This window comes from Psammomys obesus, unplaced genomic scaffold (genome assembly GCF_907164565.1).
Source record: "Psammomys obesus unplaced genomic scaffold, mPsaObe1.curated_primary_1811, whole genome shotgun sequence".
Classification (NCBI taxonomy): Eukaryota; Metazoa; Chordata; class Mammalia; order Rodentia; family Muridae; genus Psammomys; species Psammomys obesus.
In genome coordinates, this window is record NW_026586550.1 from 10,450,070 (window position 1) to 10,469,179 (window position 19,110).

At 43.7% G+C, this 19,110-nt stretch overlaps 1 protein-coding gene across 4 annotated transcripts in view; it reads right to left on the minus strand.

Moving 5' to 3' along the window:
• The window catches only part of Cald1 (caldesmon 1), a 173,686-nt gene extending 154,845 nt beyond the window's left edge, over positions 1-18,841 (minus strand). The window contains exon 1 of one of the 4 annotated variants that reach the window (XM_055602005.1): positions 18,599-18,841. The gene's annotated coding sequence lies outside the window, so the exon portion shown is untranslated. The remainder of the gene's footprint in view (positions 1-18,598) is intronic. The other 3 variants (XM_055602006.1, XM_055602009.1, XM_055602010.1) reach the window with 3 other exon arrangements.
• Positions 18,842-19,110: the final 269 nt, after the last annotated feature.

Consider the following 19,110-nt stretch of genomic DNA (forward strand, 5'->3'; position numbering starts at 1 on the left):
GATAGATAGATAGATAGATAGATAGATAGATAGATAGATAGATAGATGATAAATAGATGATAGATGATCATAGATAAGAGGGAAGGAAGGAAGGAAGGAAGGAAGGAAGGAAGGAAGGAAGGAAGGAAGGAAGGAAGGAAGAAAGAAAGGAAAGCCAACAGTTAAACTCTTGGATTTAAAACAAAGTATAGCAATTATTAAATAATAATAGCTCACAGACAAATTAAAAAGACGGTAAAGTCTGTGCTTTGTCATATTTTCTTGTTAAATTTTAAAACAGGAACAAAGCCAGCTGTGGTGATACATACCTGTCAGTCTAGCATTTAGGAGGATGAGGTCAGAGAATCTCAAGTTTGAGGCCAAGCTGGGATGTAGAGCTAGTTCCAGCCCAGCCCAACCAGGCACTACTTAGTAAAACCATGTCTCTAAAAAAATGAACATTTAAAGAAAGACAGAAATTGAACGTTTACACCCCAAACAATTAAAGGGGGTAAATAAAAATAAGGAAAGGAGAAAACAAGGAATCAAAGAATATCCATGGGAGAAAAAACTAAAATATTAGAAACGAGACTGAATTACTTTCTATCTAAAATGTTTGAAAGCCTGCCTCTATGGTGGCCCACACCTGTGCAATGGCAGGCAGATCTCTGAGTTCAAGGCCAGCCTGGTCTACAAAGTGAGTTCCAGGATAGCCAGGGCTACACATAGAAACCTTGTCTCAAAACAAACAAACAAAATGTTTGAAAGTATTAGATAAATATTTCAATACCATTTTTTCCTCAGAAATTAATGAAGAAAAAATTAAAGTTATCAGGAATAGATTTGAATACTAGTTAAACCTAGTTGAAAGGGTTTAAGCAAATTATAAATCCTCAAGTGAAAGTGTTCATTTTTGTTTATTGTAAAATCTAGTATTAAAAACAGCAAGCAAGCTTAAAAAAAAAACCCAACACATTTGTGTTAACTCCTTTACTGATAAAATATTTAATAACTGGCAACATCTTTACTTTGCCAAGAACTTTAGAATTCTCTTTTTGTATGTAATTATAAAAATGCTCTGCCATTTACCAAATAAGTCCTCCTCCTCCTTCTTTTCCTCCTTCTTCTTGCCCCAATTCTGTTCATATAAAGAACTTTTCTCATTAGTGTGCTTTTGTTCTTATGTTCTGGTTTTTGTTGTTGTTTGGGTTTGATATTATTATCATTATCCTCAGTCCTGTCCTATCAGATATCAAAACTTCAAAAATATTTACAAAGTGTTTCTTAATGAAGAAAAATACATAAATGCAACACCTATCTAATCAACAGCTTGCCCCCTCTGTACCAAGCTAGAGGACCTTGCTCTGATACTCTTTACTAAGTTGCTTTTCTACATACTGAATGGTGCATTTTCTCACACTAGCCCCCAGGTGAATCAAGGTCTCTTTATAGAGCAGAAGGCCAGCTTGAATGGCACATGTTTACTTTACCAAGCTCTGTGAAGTCCGGTGGTAATTTATATTGATTACATAAGAAGAAACTCCATCCCTGGTACAACACGTCCTTTCAGCGGCAGAACCACACCTGTAGAAAAGCTAAGTCACATCTGGTTCCATAAATCTGTTCTTTCTGATTCTCTGGGGAGATATTTTTATGTAAACTATATGGCTACATGTGGAACAGAAAAGACCAAAGCAGATGTGCCAAACCCAGTAAGCATGAGCTTTGGGCTCTTATTTTCTTCCCTGCCTTTGATGGCTTCCTGTCTGAGTGTTGGCTCAATCCATCTCAGAAAAGGTGTCTCTTAATCAGCTCTGCTGAGGCTGAGCTAGTCGTTTCAGTATCCTGATATTGTTACTATCAGATGCTAAGAAACTTCTAGTTAAGAATACTGTTTGACTCACTGATAGGTAGATCCCCGTGGCCCCTTCCCCCGGCCCCGCTTAAGCTCTGGATACAAAGACACATTTCCTCATCCTTGGCAGGTTAGTCTTTATTTAGGTGTGTGCACACATTAGGTTGCGTCTCTACTCGATATCAATTCAGGCATAACAAATGAAGTGACTCACTCCGGGAAGGTAGCTTATTTGTATCCAACATCTGAACTACACTTAGCCTTTTCTTCTTCCACAAGTGTTCTGTCAGTGAAAGCAAACAGTAAAGAGGCAACCTTCATGCAAAGTACAGCAATGACATTATGCTGGAGGCCAGAAACACGGAACCAGACAACTGTAGAGTTAAGAGAGACCACATCTAGTCTAAGCCCTCCACTACAAGGGCTGACATCACAAGAAGGTGAGTCACCCACTGACGCCATCAACTTGCTCAAAGGGGTAAGCAGAATTCAATGGATTGTTTCCGTTGTTGTCTGTTGTTAATTCACAGTCCAAAAATAATTTGGAAGATCAACATATGAATGACTAACATTGAAATAACTTCTAGAAAGCAAGTCCTTCTGTAGTTTATTTGTTACTAATAGGTACTTGTTTATGAAGCCTCGATTTCAAGATGTGAAGGAGTGTGATGTCACCCCAGCCCCTCTTCCTGCTTCCCCGCCTCCTCCCCGACCTTTCTTCTGTTAGTGTCAAACCTTTCCCAAGGAACCAGAGTATGACATGATACTAACTTTAGGAGCAGAGCAAAGCAGCTGAGCCCAGTACACCTTTTCATGCTGAGCTTTGGTCTCCAGTAGTGGGGAGGAGGGTGTGCGGCCCCAGGATGGCTAGCCTCAGGCATGGAAAGAGTATGAGTGTCCTGCATCAGGATGGAGCAGGCAGAGGAATCTGCTTGTGGTCTCAGGATAACCAAAGACCAGAGGAAACCTACATCTTTTCAGGTAGAAATTCCTCAAGAAAATGGCTTGTCCAGCAACCATCTGTTCAAGAAATGGGTTGTCTTATACGATTTTCACTTCTGTATTAGATTCCCAGCAGTAGATCCACAATGTACATGTTAAAAAGTTCTCATAAAACGATATTGATCCAAGGACCTTAACAAAGGACACAGAATAAAAACTAAGATCCATATAAAGTATGGTATTTCATTAATAATACTGTAATAATATCATTTCATTATTTGTTATAAATATAACATATTAAAGTTAACAATAAATGAAATTTGGTGCAGGGTATGAGAATTCTGTAATATTCTTGCAACTGTAAATCTAAAAGTATTTCAAAATAAAATTTTATTTAAAGAATAAAAAAAGACCCACCCAAATGGTTGCTTATGCAAGTTTAACCCCAAGCACAGTCGCTTTCCAACATGCTTCTATTCTATATTTTTAGAGCATTTTAAAATTTGAATGTATTCAGCTATACGATATTAAAATCACAGTGATTGCCAACACAAGAATATCCACATATGTGATCTCATGTGTCAGAACTTCAAGTACAGATTAGAGACATATTAACAAATCTGAGTGCAACATGACTCTTAAGGTTGTATAGTTGCTGGATACATACAAAGCTTAAAAAGACGGTAACACTGATGTTTGTGTTAGGAAAAAGGTTGAGTCAGAGCTAACCTGTTTCACTGTCCCTTTGCAGCACTGAAGGTTTCAGAGTTTCTCCAAGATGATTGCCAATTCTGACTTCTCCCTCTCTCTCTTTTAACACATGTGTGTATTTGTGGTGTCTGTGTGCCTTTTTCCTTGTGTGTAGGCACATGGGTATTGCCATGCCCAAGCCCATGTGCACAAGTGCCCTTGGAAGCCTGAACTTGACATCTGGGTATTCCTTGATTGCTCTTCAGTGAACTGATTCCTGCTAGTCTGGGTAGCCAGTCTGGACTGGGAGACCCCAGTCTTTCCATCCCGAGCACTGGAATCACTGGCAGAAGGCACAGGGCACAGCTGCCCAGCATTGATGTGGGTACTGGAGATTCAGACTCTGATCTTCTTACTCACGTGATGAATGCCTTATACCCCGAGATGCCTCTCTGGCCCACACGTGTTAATGCGGAGATTTAAAGACAAGAGGAAAACCAGAACCCTATCGTTGTGTATGCATTGGATTATGCGCTCTGAATCAGCATACTGTAGACTGTAGACACACGCAAGTCATGTGTCAGCTGAGAAAATGAAGCATATGGAGGAAATAACCTGAGACAGTATCAGCAGTGACAGAGTAGCCCTCCATGTTTTCTCTCTATACAAAACACGCATTGCATCTTTTACACATTTTAGGCGGGTAGGAAGAAGAGAAGCCTGATCCTGGGAGCCTCCCAGACAAAGGAGTCTGCTGAAGCTCTCACGTGTGGGAAGACTGCTGGAAACCTTGGATGTGTCATTTCAGCCTAAACTGAGGTGTATTATTTGACTTACTCCCACTGCCCAAGCCCAAGCAGACTCTTCAGCTTACAAACGGAAAGGGGAAGAAAACCATGTCTGTGCTGGAAGAAACCTTACTGCTTGAAGTCTTTTTCTATGAAAGCACGGTCCTCCCTACCTGGGCATTACAGGAAAAGTTCGGCTAAGGACAGCCAGACACAAGAAGGCCATCAGAGTCACACAGCTGTGGTAAGGAGGAAGGTCCTTACCCAATAGGCCACTACCTGGAACCTGAGCCCCTACAAAATGTGTGTCCAGGCATCAAAAGATTGACCTTGACCAGAAACACCTTGAAAAGGAATTATCAGGGTGTAACCACTCCCAGTGGAAAGAATGACTGCTGTATTTTTAACAGCACAAGTAAAAGCCAAAATATGGAGAGACATGAAAGTTTAATGAAATGGAAAAAAATAATAATAAAGCAACCATCGAACTCCCACACTCCTTGCTTCCTATTTATACAAACACAGATGGGCCAGCAGCTCCAGGCCAGCTGATCCTAACTACCTCACCAACTCTCAGGGTGATGGCTAGACATTTCCACCCGACCAGCTCCATAACTGCATCCTACCCTGAAGAGTATGGGGAAAGCGTTTATCATCGACCTCTGGAAAAGGGTATTTGTAAACAAGAGCATCTCAGGCCATCAAGACTAAAGCAGAAGGTGGCCCGATGGTCACAAAATATTTCCAGCAGTATAAATTTCAATGGGAGAAGAAACAGAAAACAGAAGGAGGAGGGGGAAGATGCCAAGGAGGAGCAGGAAGGGGTGGGGGAGGAAAGTGGCTATTTCAGGAAAACCTGTCTCCTTAGTTTTAAGAAGAGGAAGAGGAGGAGGAAAGTTTTGGTGAGGTAACCACATGAGCATGCCTTCTTGTAGCTGACATGGTTCTAGACCACTGAGTACTTCAGACAGCTACAGACTGACTTTCAGTAACTCTCAAAGAGATCATGCTCTCCTTTCTCCCCTTGTAGCTGCGGGGGAGCTTAGAATGTCCCTGGGCAACCCAAAGTCTAATATCTATCTTGACAACTCAAATGGTGTTTCGGAACAAGCTAGCAACTGCCCATGGCTGGTCCCAAAAAGAATCGCTTTAAAGAGCCAGGAAAATGGTTCGGTTGGAGAACTGCTTTCTGTGGAAGCGTGAAGAATTGAATCTGGATCCCTGGAACCAGCGTCAGGCATGGCATTGCATGCCTATAGTATCTGTGCTGGGGACAGACAGGCAGGTCACTAGAACTCCCTGGTCAACCAGCACAGTTGAATCAGGGAGAACCATGTTCAACAAGAGTCCGTGTCTTAAAAAGGGGGGGGGGGGTGGAGGTTGGAGGGCAATTGAGGAAGATACCAGTTGTTGACCTCTGACCCCCTCCCCCACACCATACACATTTAGAGGCGTGAGTAAACGTTTATTCTATTTTTTTTTTTTTTGCCTCAAAGTTTATATCTACCTATATTAAACCTACAGCAGTTATTACTGGGTCTCTGGCACATACAGTTTTTAAAAAAATAAACAATGCAGACCACTAAGCCATAATGAAAGCAATACAGTTAGCTCTGACTATAATTTTTTTTTCATTTTTAGACCATATATTTTTTTATCATTTTCAACTCCAATGTGCACCTATGTACACATACAGAAAGCATGTCCTGTGAGAGCCAAGATACATGTACATAATAACTGCACGTGACAGTCACAGAGGGGCTGCAGTGGTGGACAGAGCCGCTAGGGCTGGCGTGAGACCCCAAGCAACTTGGAACCCTGGGGCTCCACTCTGAAGTGGTATACAGAGCGTAGCCTTTAAGAGGAAGGAGGAGGAGGAGAAGGAGGAGGAGGAGGGGGAGGAGGAGGAGGAGGAGGAGGAGGAGGAGGAGGAGGAGGAGGAGGAAGAAGATGCCAAGATAACATGACATTAAACAAACAAAAACAGAAGGCTGCACCCCGAAGTGGGGGTATGGGAACCAGCAAAGCGCGCAAAGAGGGAAATGAGGGAGCAAGTAGATCAATACATGAGTTCTTAGAACGGAAATTTAAAAGAATCAGAATAAGTGTCTTTTTAAAGAAAGGTACAGAAACTGTGAGTGGTAGACAGGAGAGAAGCTAAAGGATAAGAGACTGACCATCCCCCCAGCGTGCGTGGGGCACTCCCAGCCTATGACTGCTATTCTAAGGACGCTCTTCCTGTCTTTTTCCCAGAGTCCCCCAGTTTGGCACTGTCACCCCCTCAATAGTTCTGATCTGAGCCAGAGGATTGATGAAAAAGAGCAAAACTGGGACACACGCGGAGAAGGAAGGGAAATAAACCGGAAAAGAAAGAAAATAAACCGGAAAAGGAGACAGGACACGCACTATGAGCTCTGGCAGAGAAAATGCAGATACAGTCAGGAGGGCCGCCTAGAGCAGAGCCTGGGAGCAAGCCTGGGAGCTTTAAGCTTGAGAAGAGACAGAAGAAGCAAAGACAACATGATTCATAGCACAAATATGTGTAGGCTCCTAATATTTCCCCTGTATTGACACGGTTCCTGGCAGAGATGAGCTTTTGTAAGAACGACTGAAAATGGCCACCGGCTCCTTCCAGCCCTTGCGGATGCCCACACAGCTCCAGGGTAGCTCACCTCTCCCTCAGACCGAGCCTTGGCGCAGCCTTCCCACCAGCCCCTCCCCCAGCCTGGTGGCCGCATACCAGACTGTCTGTGCTGTGGTTTCCCAGCCTTCCACAGATAGGCCACAGCAAGCGAGGTTGTGCCTCAGTGCGTCATTTCAGACCTCGTTTGACTTTTCACCAGATCAGAATTTCGCATTGTGAAAGGCGGAAAGTAAATATCAAGGGCAAGTTCAAAAGGTCAAGCGGCTTCTAGCAAAGCTGTGCCCTAGACCTCGAAGGAAGAGAGACCCCAGTCAGCAGTAGGGTCTTGTGGAGGTTCAGAAAACACGCCACGTGGGTTTCCACCTCGATTTTGAATTGGGGCATATTCCGGGTTTAATTCATCTGTTGGGACACTAATCCCTTCAACGCAGAATAGGCTCTTTCTTGCATCTTTACAGAGACAATCAAGTTAAAAAGAGGCCATGGACATGGGGTGCGATACAGTAAGACTAGTCAGTTTCTAAGAATGGGGATGAGGGCACAGACGCAAGCAGAGATAGTGTCACAGGAGCAGGGGCACAACTATCTAGTTGAGAGTGAACCGTTAGAGAGAGCACAGCCTTCCTCATGGCCCTGGAAGGAACCAAGCCCAGCCCGGGGATGCCCTGGCCTTCTAACCTGAGAACTGTGACAAAATTGGCTTCTGTTTGTCTCTCTCGGTTAAGGTAGGCCAAAGATGCATGTTAGGAGAAGTGAACGGACTGTTTAACCCCCACTCCCACCCCAACCTTTGAGGAAATGATGTCATCTTATAACTGTCTGGAAGAGTGGGCATTCTTTGGAGCAAGGTTAGACCAGCTGATCTTGAACAGGTCATTTTAATTGTTTGTGCCTCGGTTTTCCCAATGAAACTGGCTACTAGACTTGCATTCTTAAGTTCTGATTGTGACTGGTTGTGAAGAGTGACGCACAAATGTGCTGAGCTGGGGAAAGAAGATCTAATTTAAACGTGATCCGTAAGCAAACTTGTGAGAGCCGAGGGCAAGGCAAGCGAACCCCGAGTCCTTCCGCTGGGCAGAGGCAGAGCCCTCAAAAATCCATCCATTTCTCACGCAACCAGCTCTGTCTTTTGAGAACCTAAATTTGACAAACAGAACACCGAAACAGCTGAAATGTTTGTCCAAGTCATTTGATCCTTCAGTACCTAATTCCATGACGTTTTTCCCCACCATGGTCAGGCATAGAACCCACTTGCTGACATCTTTGGGCCACCAAGAAAAGAGCACACAAACTCGTTTTGCACCACTCTTTTTGGTTTTTCCTACTTGCTACAGGCCAGAATTCTCATCCTGTCTGCCTTGACTTGAGTCAGTCCTGTGAGGAATGGTGTTTAGCTCCACTTCCGTATATGGCCGGGAGTGACGCTGCTCCTCTGTCTAGCTGAACTGCAGTAGGCTCCATGACAAGTCCTAATGACTGGTTATGAAAACCTTGTGCTCTGGCTCCCGTCACTTTCCCGGGAAGACAGGACTGCCGTAGGCCGCCGTCAGGAAGTGACGCTGGCTCTTGCTCTGCCGTTTTGCCGTATATGTCACTTGGGGCCAGCTATTTGATTTCTTTGGCTGTTCTCAGACAGCCATGGCTGAAAAAGTGCCGACCGGTAGCGAGTGTCCCAGTAGGGTAGCTGGTTGAAGTAGTTTATCTCTGCCACCATCCTGGACCTAGAAAGTCTCAAGTTAACCAGTGGCCCAGTGCTAGTCCTCTGCTCCCAACTTCGATTTTTTTTCCAATCTCTCTCACCCATCCTAGCTCCCTCATCTTCCTCTTCTTTTTTCTTGATCTCTTCCCTCTCCTTCCTTCTTTTTTTCCCATTTCCCATTCTAGATCTAAAACATTAAAAAGCCCATTTCTCTGTGTGTGTGTGGGGGGGGTGTGTAAATCTAGCCTTAGGAATAATAATATTTCATAAAGAATTCTTATAAAAGGCAGCCCCAGGCCCATGACGAAGGGTAAAGACAACTGCTCAGGAGAAGCTGATGTGAAGTCTACCTTTCACAGAGCAGGAAGATTCTAGTTAGAATGTGCCCTTGCCAATGTGAATCCGAGTGCCCTAGAACTTGTATCTACTGGTCTTTGTCTTCCTTCCTAAAAAAAAAAAAAAAAAAAAAAAAAACTAAACATTAAAGAAATCAACCCTAGCCAGACACAGCGGCTATAATCCCAGCACTCAGGGAGGCAGAGGCAGTTGGATCTCTGTGAGTTCGAGGCCAACCTGGTCTACAAAAGTGAGTCCAGGACAGCCAAGGCTACACAGAGAAACCCTGTCTTGAAAACAAACAAGCAAACAAACAAAAAGAAATCAACCCCATTCTTCCATCTGCAGGATGTTGAAGGAGGAAGCAGTATGGGAAAGTGTGTGGCAAAGTGTGTAGCCTGTACGGGAGTCAGATGCCTGCAGAGAGCCTCTGCAGGCGGTCACAAGTGGCTAACTGATGATATGTAGTCTGGTGTCAATCATATTCAATGCAGTTTGCAGTTATCACTCCTAACCTTTAGAATGAAGGAGTGCTTATCCTGATTTTATAATCAGGTGAAGAAATGGACTAAGTTTGGGGTTTCCACTCATCTGTGTGACTCCAAAGTTTGTCAAAAAGGTCCCGCCTTAAAGATCACCTGCAAAACTGAGTCCCTGTGTCCTGGATTTATCTAAGCTAGATGACAGAGCACAGCTATTAAACCTATGGACTATGAAGACAGATCATCCAAGTCTGAATCCTTTTTTTTCCACATAATAGTAACCTTAGATATTACTTCACTCAGTCATAATTGGGTTTCTTCTTTTGTAAAATTATTTGGTAAGAACACTGTTTACTTTCACTTAACAAATCTCTACAGAATTGTTGGCACACAACATATACTTTTTTTTTTTTTTCAACATGGTTTCTCTGTGTAGCCCTGGCTATCCTTGATTCACTTTGTAGACCAGGCTGGCCTTGAACTCATAGAGATCCACCTGCCTCTGCCTCTGCCTCTGCCTCTTAGAATGCAGGAATTATAGGCGTGTGCCACTGCACCCAGCTGCCACATACTTTTCTAAGCACTGAACAACTGGCTCTCTTCTGTGTAAAAGCTAATTTTAACACTCCATATTCTAGGTCAATGGTGTGCTAGGGAATGTTTAATTATAAGCTGGAGCAGGGAATGTGAATGTTAGTATGTGCCGGTTTCTTTGCTGTGTCCTTCATCATGGTTCATTTCATGATGTCACTAAACAGGTAACTTCATATGCATTGTCATCATATAGACTCAGGAGATATAACTGATCACAAGAGAACAGATGCTAGCAGAATATAGTGGGCTAATAAGGAAGGGGTGGATTTTTAGTATTTGTTACTTATCTTTTAATATTAAATACAGAATGATGAGCTTATGTGGTCAATTTTAAAATACTGGTCATATTTTACAACTAGCTCTCAAATTTTTTGGAAGTTTAACTTTCAGATTTGGGGAGCATGAGAGAAAGGACACTGACGGAGAGAGGGGCTGGGGGTACAACTATGGGAGCTCGTCCTTTTTACTTCTCTTCCACAAGCCCTGCCCCTAGACACACACCAGAGGCACTGGCTCTTTTAAAGCAAACAGCATTCATGCAAAAACAGAACCAATTCTGGCCTTTTTTTTTTTTTTTTATCTGTTCAATTCTATTTTTATCTATTTATTTATTTGTGTGAGAGAAGGGGCACAGGCCATGGCTCATGTGGCCTTCAGAGGATAACTTGCAGGAGTAGTTTTGCTCCACCATGTGGTTCCGGGGGTTGAACTCAGGTCATCAATCAGGCTTGGAGGCAAGCACTTTCACCCCTTATACCATCTCACCAGCCTGATCCTCTCACTCTTATTGGCTCAGGCCAATCACATGAGGAATTAAGCTGTAAAATCTTTAGTGAATGTAGTATGTGTATTCAGTGCTCAGGATACGGGTCATTCTTTTGAGCAATACAATATTCTGAGCTGCAGAATGACAAAAGACTCTGGGGTAAACTTTCTGCCCTGCAAAAGAAAACTTGTCCCTTTTTGCCCAAATGCTTCTGAAAGGGCCTCCTGGGAGAGCATTTAAGCCAGGGGCTGCCTGGTCCCAGTCTTGGGGGCATTGGGTGCAGGGTCCATCTCATTTGGGATTTATTTTACTTACCACAGAAAGGAAAGGAAGAAGGAGAAAGACACGAGGAGATACACAGCCACACACACAGACACATAGACACACAGACACGCATGCACACACACACAGAATATATACTTTGCTTTTCCTGCCAAGGGAACTAACTGGCCTCACTGAACTTTAAAGTTGCTCAAAGACACACATACTTACAAAGAGAAAATTTCTTGGAGTAGCCCCTCCCCCAAGAAATTCTAATTCCACTTAGTAACAGTGGCTGGAACAAGACGTGGAAACGCCATGAGAAATTTTATTCTTGCCACATTTCTAGTGCTCTACAAAAGCAAACACTGGAAATCTCATCAGCAAGCTCAGCCTTATGGGACTGATAGTTTTGTGTTTAGACAGAAAAAAAAAAAAAAGTAAAAGGATAGGGAAGATGGAGGAGTTTCAGATAAATGCTTCAGAGCTTCCAAAGAGGCTTGGTCAAATGGATTATTTGGGATAAACAGCTGTAACTTTTAGGGGGGAAATCATCTAAACAAAAATAGGTTTCTGAGGAATAATAAACTCCATCATATGCCATGAATTACTGTAAACACCAGTGACCAGAATGATTTCTGAGGCAGGATGTTTCATCAGAGCCTGGAAGAGCCTTTCCAAGCTGCAAATGCCTAGATCCCACTCCAGCAAGATGGAACCTCTAGGGCCAGGTCAAAAGGCTCTGAAATTATTCTGGCTGTGAGGCTGCCCAAGAGCTACTGATGCTGGCAGACTAAACCTGGCAATCAGCAAAGTGGAGCATCTTCTCTTATCAGAAACTGCTTGGAACTTCAAAGCTGTGTGATCCAGCATGATCTCTGCCATTAACAAAGGACATGGCCTTGGTCAGCTTATTCAGTAAATTCCATTCAGCAAGTATTGACTGGGATTTTGCTGTGACAGGCCGCTGAATGTTTACTCGTGAAGTGTTGATGCCTGCTTTGTGAATCCTGCATAACACAACAGGTAAGCATTACTCTGACCTACCAGGACATACTCAGTTTCACTTGGGTGAGTGGCTAGACTTTTGTCTCTTACCTAGAAAATGAAAAGCAGATTACTAATATCTGTTCATCATTCTGTGCTAGGGATCAAACTCAAGGCCTTCTGCATCATAGGCAAGTGACACACCGCTGAACTACATCCAAGCCCAGTTACTTTTTGTTTCAATTTTTTTTTCTTCTCGAGACCTCCAAATTTCTTGATGATTTTTTCTACACACAATAGTAACTAGTACATGTCACAGTGTGGACTCCCTTGGCTAAATAATATCCCAAATACCAGCAGCTTAAAGACTTCATGAACTTATACTGTCTTGAGACAGGTGCTTTCTCACATCCCTGTAAAAAGGCACCCCAAAGACTAGAATGCATACTTGAATGCACCTCCATTTCCTTGTCCATACCCACCTCCAGATCTCCTATCTGGTTTGCCTGGCCCTCCTGACCTGGCCTTCGATACTCATTTCTGAGTATACGCTTGTCAGTGCGTATTGGAAGAGGGGCCCAGAAGGGAGCACGGTACTGCCAATGCGCTCAGAACTCAGAGACTGTAGAGCCTCCATTCTCCTTGATCATGAGAGTGTTTGGTGAATGAGAGACTGAAGGGTAAACACCACTTAGATCACAGATTCCACCGATTAAGAACACACTCGCAGAATCTACTTGGTTTACGACTCTCACTGAGATAAAAGAGCTTTTGTGCTATGTGTTTGTGTGGTGTATGTGCAGGTGTGTGGAGGTGGGTGTGTGTGCATGCATGGGAACACACTCGCCCCTGCAAAGAGCAAAGAACAAAGGAGGGTGTCAAGTGTTCTTCTCTATCATTCTCTGCTTTATTTCTTTGAGACTCACTGAACCTGTAGCTAGACTGGCTGTCAGCAAGCCCCAAAGAGTCTCCTCCCCAAGCCCTCATGCTTGTGAAGGAAGCACTCATCTCAACTGAGGCATTGCCCTACCCCGCTAATCTTTTCTTTACTAAAACTGTTCAGTTGTTAATTTCCTGATGGAGAGATTGTCTTTATTTAGGTGAGAAGCCCTATCACACACAGATACAGAGCCTTTTGCCAACAGCAAATCTCATTATATTTTTCTTTAGAGACTTTCTAAAAAGGATGATGTTTTGCTTTTCAGTTACTAGCGGTGTCCACTTAAGGTTGACCTCTCTTAAGATTGCTTACCATGCCATATGAAGATGGTCATTCAGAATGATATGAGCCCCTCATGGGATGTTTGCCTCTCCACAAACTCATTCCCAGGAAAAATTCAAGTGATAGCCATTGAGAACTTTTGGTCAGTCCAAACTGTTTGCCTCCTCACCCAAAATTCTCTTCAATTGAAATTAGGTCTTCTGGGCTTTTCTTTACGATCCCTGACAGGGGGAGGGTAGCTGCCAGACTCATTGAGTAAAACGCTGAGATACCCCAGAGCCTTTGACCATCTGCTCTGCTAAGGGACCTGGACCAATCAAATGTCTTTTCTCAGACTCTGACCTGAAGCACACAAGGAATGTTCCAGGTGGTAGAACAGCTGCCTGGAGTAGCTGAGTTTACAGGACCGGAAACACAGATTTGAGACCCACAGCTTCCTGATGTCGTCCTTGACCATCTGAATCTTAACCTCAGTCTCTGGGGAACTGTACCCTAATCTCCGACCTCTCTATTACTGCTCCTGTATTTTACAACCCCACCCCTTTGCTCAAGCTACAGCTGCTTAGAAGCAGAAGAACCCACTCATCCCGGATTCTGAGTCAAGTCTTCTCCAGCACTTCACCAAACCTGTCAGCACAGTCTTGATTAGTGACAGCCTGATTTGGAAAGTTTGCTTGACTCCTTTCTTTTACTATTTCTTCTATACTTCTCTGGCTGGAAGTCTTGACATACTTTATTTTGAATTCTCTATCCTTTCTGGCTGAGACTGGACCTCCAATTCCACCTTTGATATAACCGTTCCTAGTTCCTATTGTCACTTTACCTTGATCCTGCTAGTCTTTTGCCCATAGCTGAGGTCTATCTAGCTCCCCAGCAAAATGTCTTAGGAGACAAGAAAGGGAATGTCCTGTGTGGGCTTAAAAGGAACTAATTATGTACTCCTACTTAATATGTTCCTCTCCAAGTAAAATGATTTCCTGGTGGTGGTCAAGTGCTTTCATCCGCATATTCACAAAGCAATGCCAGAAGCCTCAGGAGAAAAGAAGCAAACATTCATCAAGCTATCATCATTGCTGAATATGTGTGCTTAAAAAAAAAAAGAAGAAAGAAGGAAAGAAAGAAAAAGGAAAAGAAAAAAAAATCAGCAAAAACATGCAAGAAGATGAACATTTACAAAGAACACCCAATCTGTTTAAAATACTTTTAAAAGTCCAACTGTTCCTCACTTCTGCTTAGCAATTCTTTTATTAGTCTCTTGGTGCTCTCTTGGAATACCCTTGCAAGCAGCCATTTCTGAATTTTTCTAACCCTGACGAACTCCTGTTGAAAACTATGCCTTCCCTGGATGTGGGTCCTTTTCTCTGGAATGGAGGATGCATAAGGCACACTTCTCCTACATGTCGGCATGTTCACAGCCATTTTCCCCACCACATCTGAGAAAAAAAGAAAGGCACTCCTGAGCCGGTTATGGAGAGGACCACATCTGTAACCCCAGCACTCATTGGCAAGCTGAGGCAGCAGGTTTGTGAATTCCTAAGTAGACTAGATTAGCCAATAAGAGATGAGATCTGAAGTTATCTAAAAATCTTCTCTCTCAGCTTGAAGACAGCTGGCGGTGCCCTATCCAGGACTATCTGCGCTTGACACTTGCTGTCATCTGGTTCTCATCCTAGGGCTAAGCTCCTGTTGACTTCCAACTCTGTAAACACAGGAAAGCTCCATGTCTGGCTAGGAGATGGGGAAGCCGGTCAGTTGAACATCTAAAGAGTAAGGGGGCTGAGGGGTAGCATAGGGGCTTAAGTTAAAATTGGGAATACTAAACAATGAAGCCAGCATAGGTGAGAGACATAGCTTCTAGAGAAATCTGGTCTCAATAAGGGCCGAAACCCCAGCCAGGTGCTGCCGGTTACCTCATCCTGCCTACAAGGCCCAGGCATGACGAGCCGGGATTAATTCCATCCTTTTGGCTGGAGGCAGAGAAGCCACCTCATTTACTAAGGCCTATCTGTTGTCAGCACTTTGTCATTGGTCTGTTCACCTGGCTTCTCACATTTCCTGCTTCCTGGACATCACTCTACACCATAGATAGCCTTGTTCTGCCTTCTGTTATATGTCTACTCCTGGTCTTTGATTCTCAAAGCCAAATTTCAGATAACCTTGGGATAGAACAGCTTCTTAAGGTTCTAGGATTAGGGTTCTAGAAAGCATTATGCAAGGTTTCTCAAATACAAGAAAGGAGGAGAGAACTCCAGGGAAACTAGATAAGAAACAATGGTTGCCACCCAGAGTTAGCTCAAAAGCCAGATTAAAATTGAAAGCAGTTTAGGCTGTATGAGCCTACTGGAAAAGGAGACAAAACCGCTCATCTTGTTTGCACATCTTAACCACTATGGGATGGAAGAGAGGCATGCTGACAGCCATGCTAAAGAGTTGATAACTTTCTTAAAGGTCAGAGTTATTTAAGCAAAAGAACCAAAACCAGAATCAAGCTCTACTCTTGGAGGTAATGAGTTAAGCCTAAACTAAGAATGTCTCTTTAAATGAACAACTCCTCTGAGCATCTAGATCAGCTTGAGAGACAAGAGAAGAGGGACTTTCTGTTAAGACACTAATGGTGCTATTTTTGGGCTGTGAGAGATTTACCCAGAAAAACGCCTCCTTAAAATTTGAAAATCCTTTTGGCAGCATCTCCCTAACCTCCTTCCCAGTCCTACCATGCTATTTGCATTCCGCTCTGTCAGCATTTCCCTAATACCCACCCCCTACCTCTCAACCATGGCCTCACCCACCACATTTCCAAACCATGTGACACCAGGCAGATGGAGAACTGTCAAAACCCTTCTCATGTCCATCTCTAAGTCACTTCTTGTCTCACTGGAGAATGGCTAACCAGTAGACACAACTGTGTGTGTCTTCAAGAAAAGGCCACAGAAAATAGCCACACTAAATTCTGGAATCTTCTATGGCAACCTTTAAACCAATCTAGTCCACCTGCAGAGAACAGGACAGGCGTGGGCCAGTGAAGAGCCTATGAGAATCGGGAATAGCCCCATTGTCAGGAAATTCATTCACATGTCTCCCTTAGACTCTGGAATCTGAAATCTGAACCTGTATCTTCTTTCTCTGATGTAAAACTCACATGTTTAAGGCAATCTTTTGATTTGAATGCTTTAAACTATATATTCTATTGACTTTGGGGGTGGGTGTCAAGACAGGGTTTCTCTGTGCAGCTTTGACTGTTGTCAAACTCTCAGAGATCTGCCTGCCTCTGTCTTCCTGAGTGCTGGGATTACAAGCATGTGCCACCACACCCGGCTTACAGTCAACTTTTTTTTATCTGACTTGATACCCTCTAGCATATAAGTGTCAGCCTCAGAATGGACAAAGCTGTATCTTACTCCCCCCCCCATACCCAGCTTCTATTGACTTTCAAAAATAAAACAACCTCATACTTAACCTGTAAACTAGTTAAGTACATTCCTTACACGTTCTAAGATCTATTCTTTTCTGCCTTTTTTTTCACCTAGAGCTTTGCCTTTATGTTTTTCATTACATGATATCAATAGAATAAAAGTTTCCAGGCCATGGCTTCACTGAGTTCTATTTACCTCCCTGTTTGGGGAGGTAAATCCCAGATCATTCTCCACAGGAAGGAAGTAGCACCAAGAACTACCTGAAGTTCACCATATGGTGCTATTTCAGAAAATGTTTTGTGTAGTGATTGGGGGTGGGGAGCACCGAGGGGGTTGGGAGAAGCTGACCATAGAGAAAATGAACTTCCTGGCATTCCAGGAGGTTGGCTTCAAAATGGGCTGATCCTCAAATCCAAGACTGCAGGTTTCCTTCCAGACCGCACTCCCTCTATGGTTTAGAGAACACTTGAAAAAGAAATTGCTCTCCGTATTTTGATTGACATTAAAACCCTGTGCAAAGTTTGGAACTTGATGTCTTCCGGGGAAGGACAACCGTCAGAGTGTGCCCCTGGAGCCTCTCTTACACTCACTCAGAGCTGTCGCAGGGAGAGAAGCCCACACAGACTGCTGCCCCCCTGCATCACTTCAAGAAGCCATCCCCACACTTCTACACACAGGATTGCCCAGTGAGTCCCAACCCTAAAGCATCAGAGTCTATGCGAAAAAATGAAATGGAAGCAGTCATCTGGAGATGCTAGTCCTTACCGTGAATATTAGTTTTTAAATAATCAGGCTTGCTCAAAGGACTTGCTCTTCCTTTTGCAGGTCGCCTTGTCTTCAGTAAGTTCTAGCCAGGCATGTCTGGTTTTGCCTAACACTAAGGGGCTGCACTGCTTCCGTTTACAACTCCATCTCCACAGCCTCGTTACTGGAGGGGATCTGGGAATACCAAGCACTTTGTTCTCCTCTACTTTTTTGACCATGTATTGCCACATGAAACTCTGAAACTCCCCCGCCCTTCACAATCAGCGCTTTCTAAAAGGCATTATGTGGAACTACCAGCTTGCACTACTGTCTGAGATGCCCAAATACATCTGTCTGAAAATAAAAGCTCTTTTACTTCCTTTCCAGAGCATTCTCCCCGCTCATATCTTTTCTGACCCTCTGGGCATACTTTCCAACAGAAAGAAAGATTTCCCAAGAAATATTTGGGTAGGAAGTTAACCATGATTTCTACATACACACCCACTCACGCACGCATTCTCTTGCTGTTCCGTTTTATAGAAAACAGACACTGTAGGCATCTTTGGTTTCAGCAAATAGCAGATGAGCGGCACCAGCTCAGTTAGTGCTCGTGGTAGAACTCTGACTTTATTTCTTTACATCTCTGAAAGCCCACTTCTAAAATCCTAGTAGCAGAGAAACAGGAACGTGTTACTTAGCTTAAAATTAGCTTTAAAAAAAAAAAAAAAAAACAAAAAAAAAAAAACACTTTTTGTCTTAACAACCTAAAAAGTTGTTGCTGTTGTTTTTTTAAGTGAAACTTGAAACCTATTTAAATGTCTGCTAAAAGAAGATGGAAAAGGAACTGTTCAAGGGACAGACCAGCAGAGCACTCGCTGACACCACGTACAATCCACATCCCTCTTGGAAACAAAAGCACATCCTAGGCAAAGCCACCCTTGGTCCATGATTCTGTCTCTATGAGATCTTTCCTCTTGTCCCGTCTCTAGAAACAAAGCCTGAAGTTTCATCATATTGACCTTCTGGGAACATCGGCAGGTCAGGGAGGTCCAGGCTGGGTTTAGGAATTTACATGGTCTGTTGCCGGCCTCGAAAGATTTTGCATTTCCAGCAGCCTTAGCCAGGAACATTGCCTAAAACCTGCACAGTGGCCCAGACTTCCCTGAGGTCAGAAAAAGAAAGACGCGATGTCTTACCTCTGCGGCTGCAGCTTCTTCCCACAGAGGAGGACGTCTCGCTCGCTGTCGTCGGAAAGGGAGCCGGGATTCCTTTAAGCAACACAGCAAGAGAGCAGGCAGGCAGGCAGCCAGCCTAATGCACACTGCTCTATTCAATAAAACTGCAGACCGCCCTTTCTTGGCCCCTCCCAGAAGTCCATGCTAAGTGAACACACAGCCCCTATGTTTACAGTCAGCGGGCGGTGGTATGCATTGTCCTGTAGTTTTTCTAATAGGCAGCCAATGACGACACCCGGCCAAGGTGAGGCCGTCTGCCCGTACAGATGCCTGTCATTCCCTAGGCATGCTCAGGATATCACTCCTCAGAAAATCCAAGTCCTAAAAAGCTCGAAACTGTGAGCAGGCTGCCAAAACCGGCCCGCTCCATGCCCTTTTTTGGTTATCCTAAGCAGGGCCTCCTGGAAGTGGATCCATTGTCAGGAACAATCATAAGAAACGTTAATCTTGGAGAAAGAGGCTGTCTTGTAGAA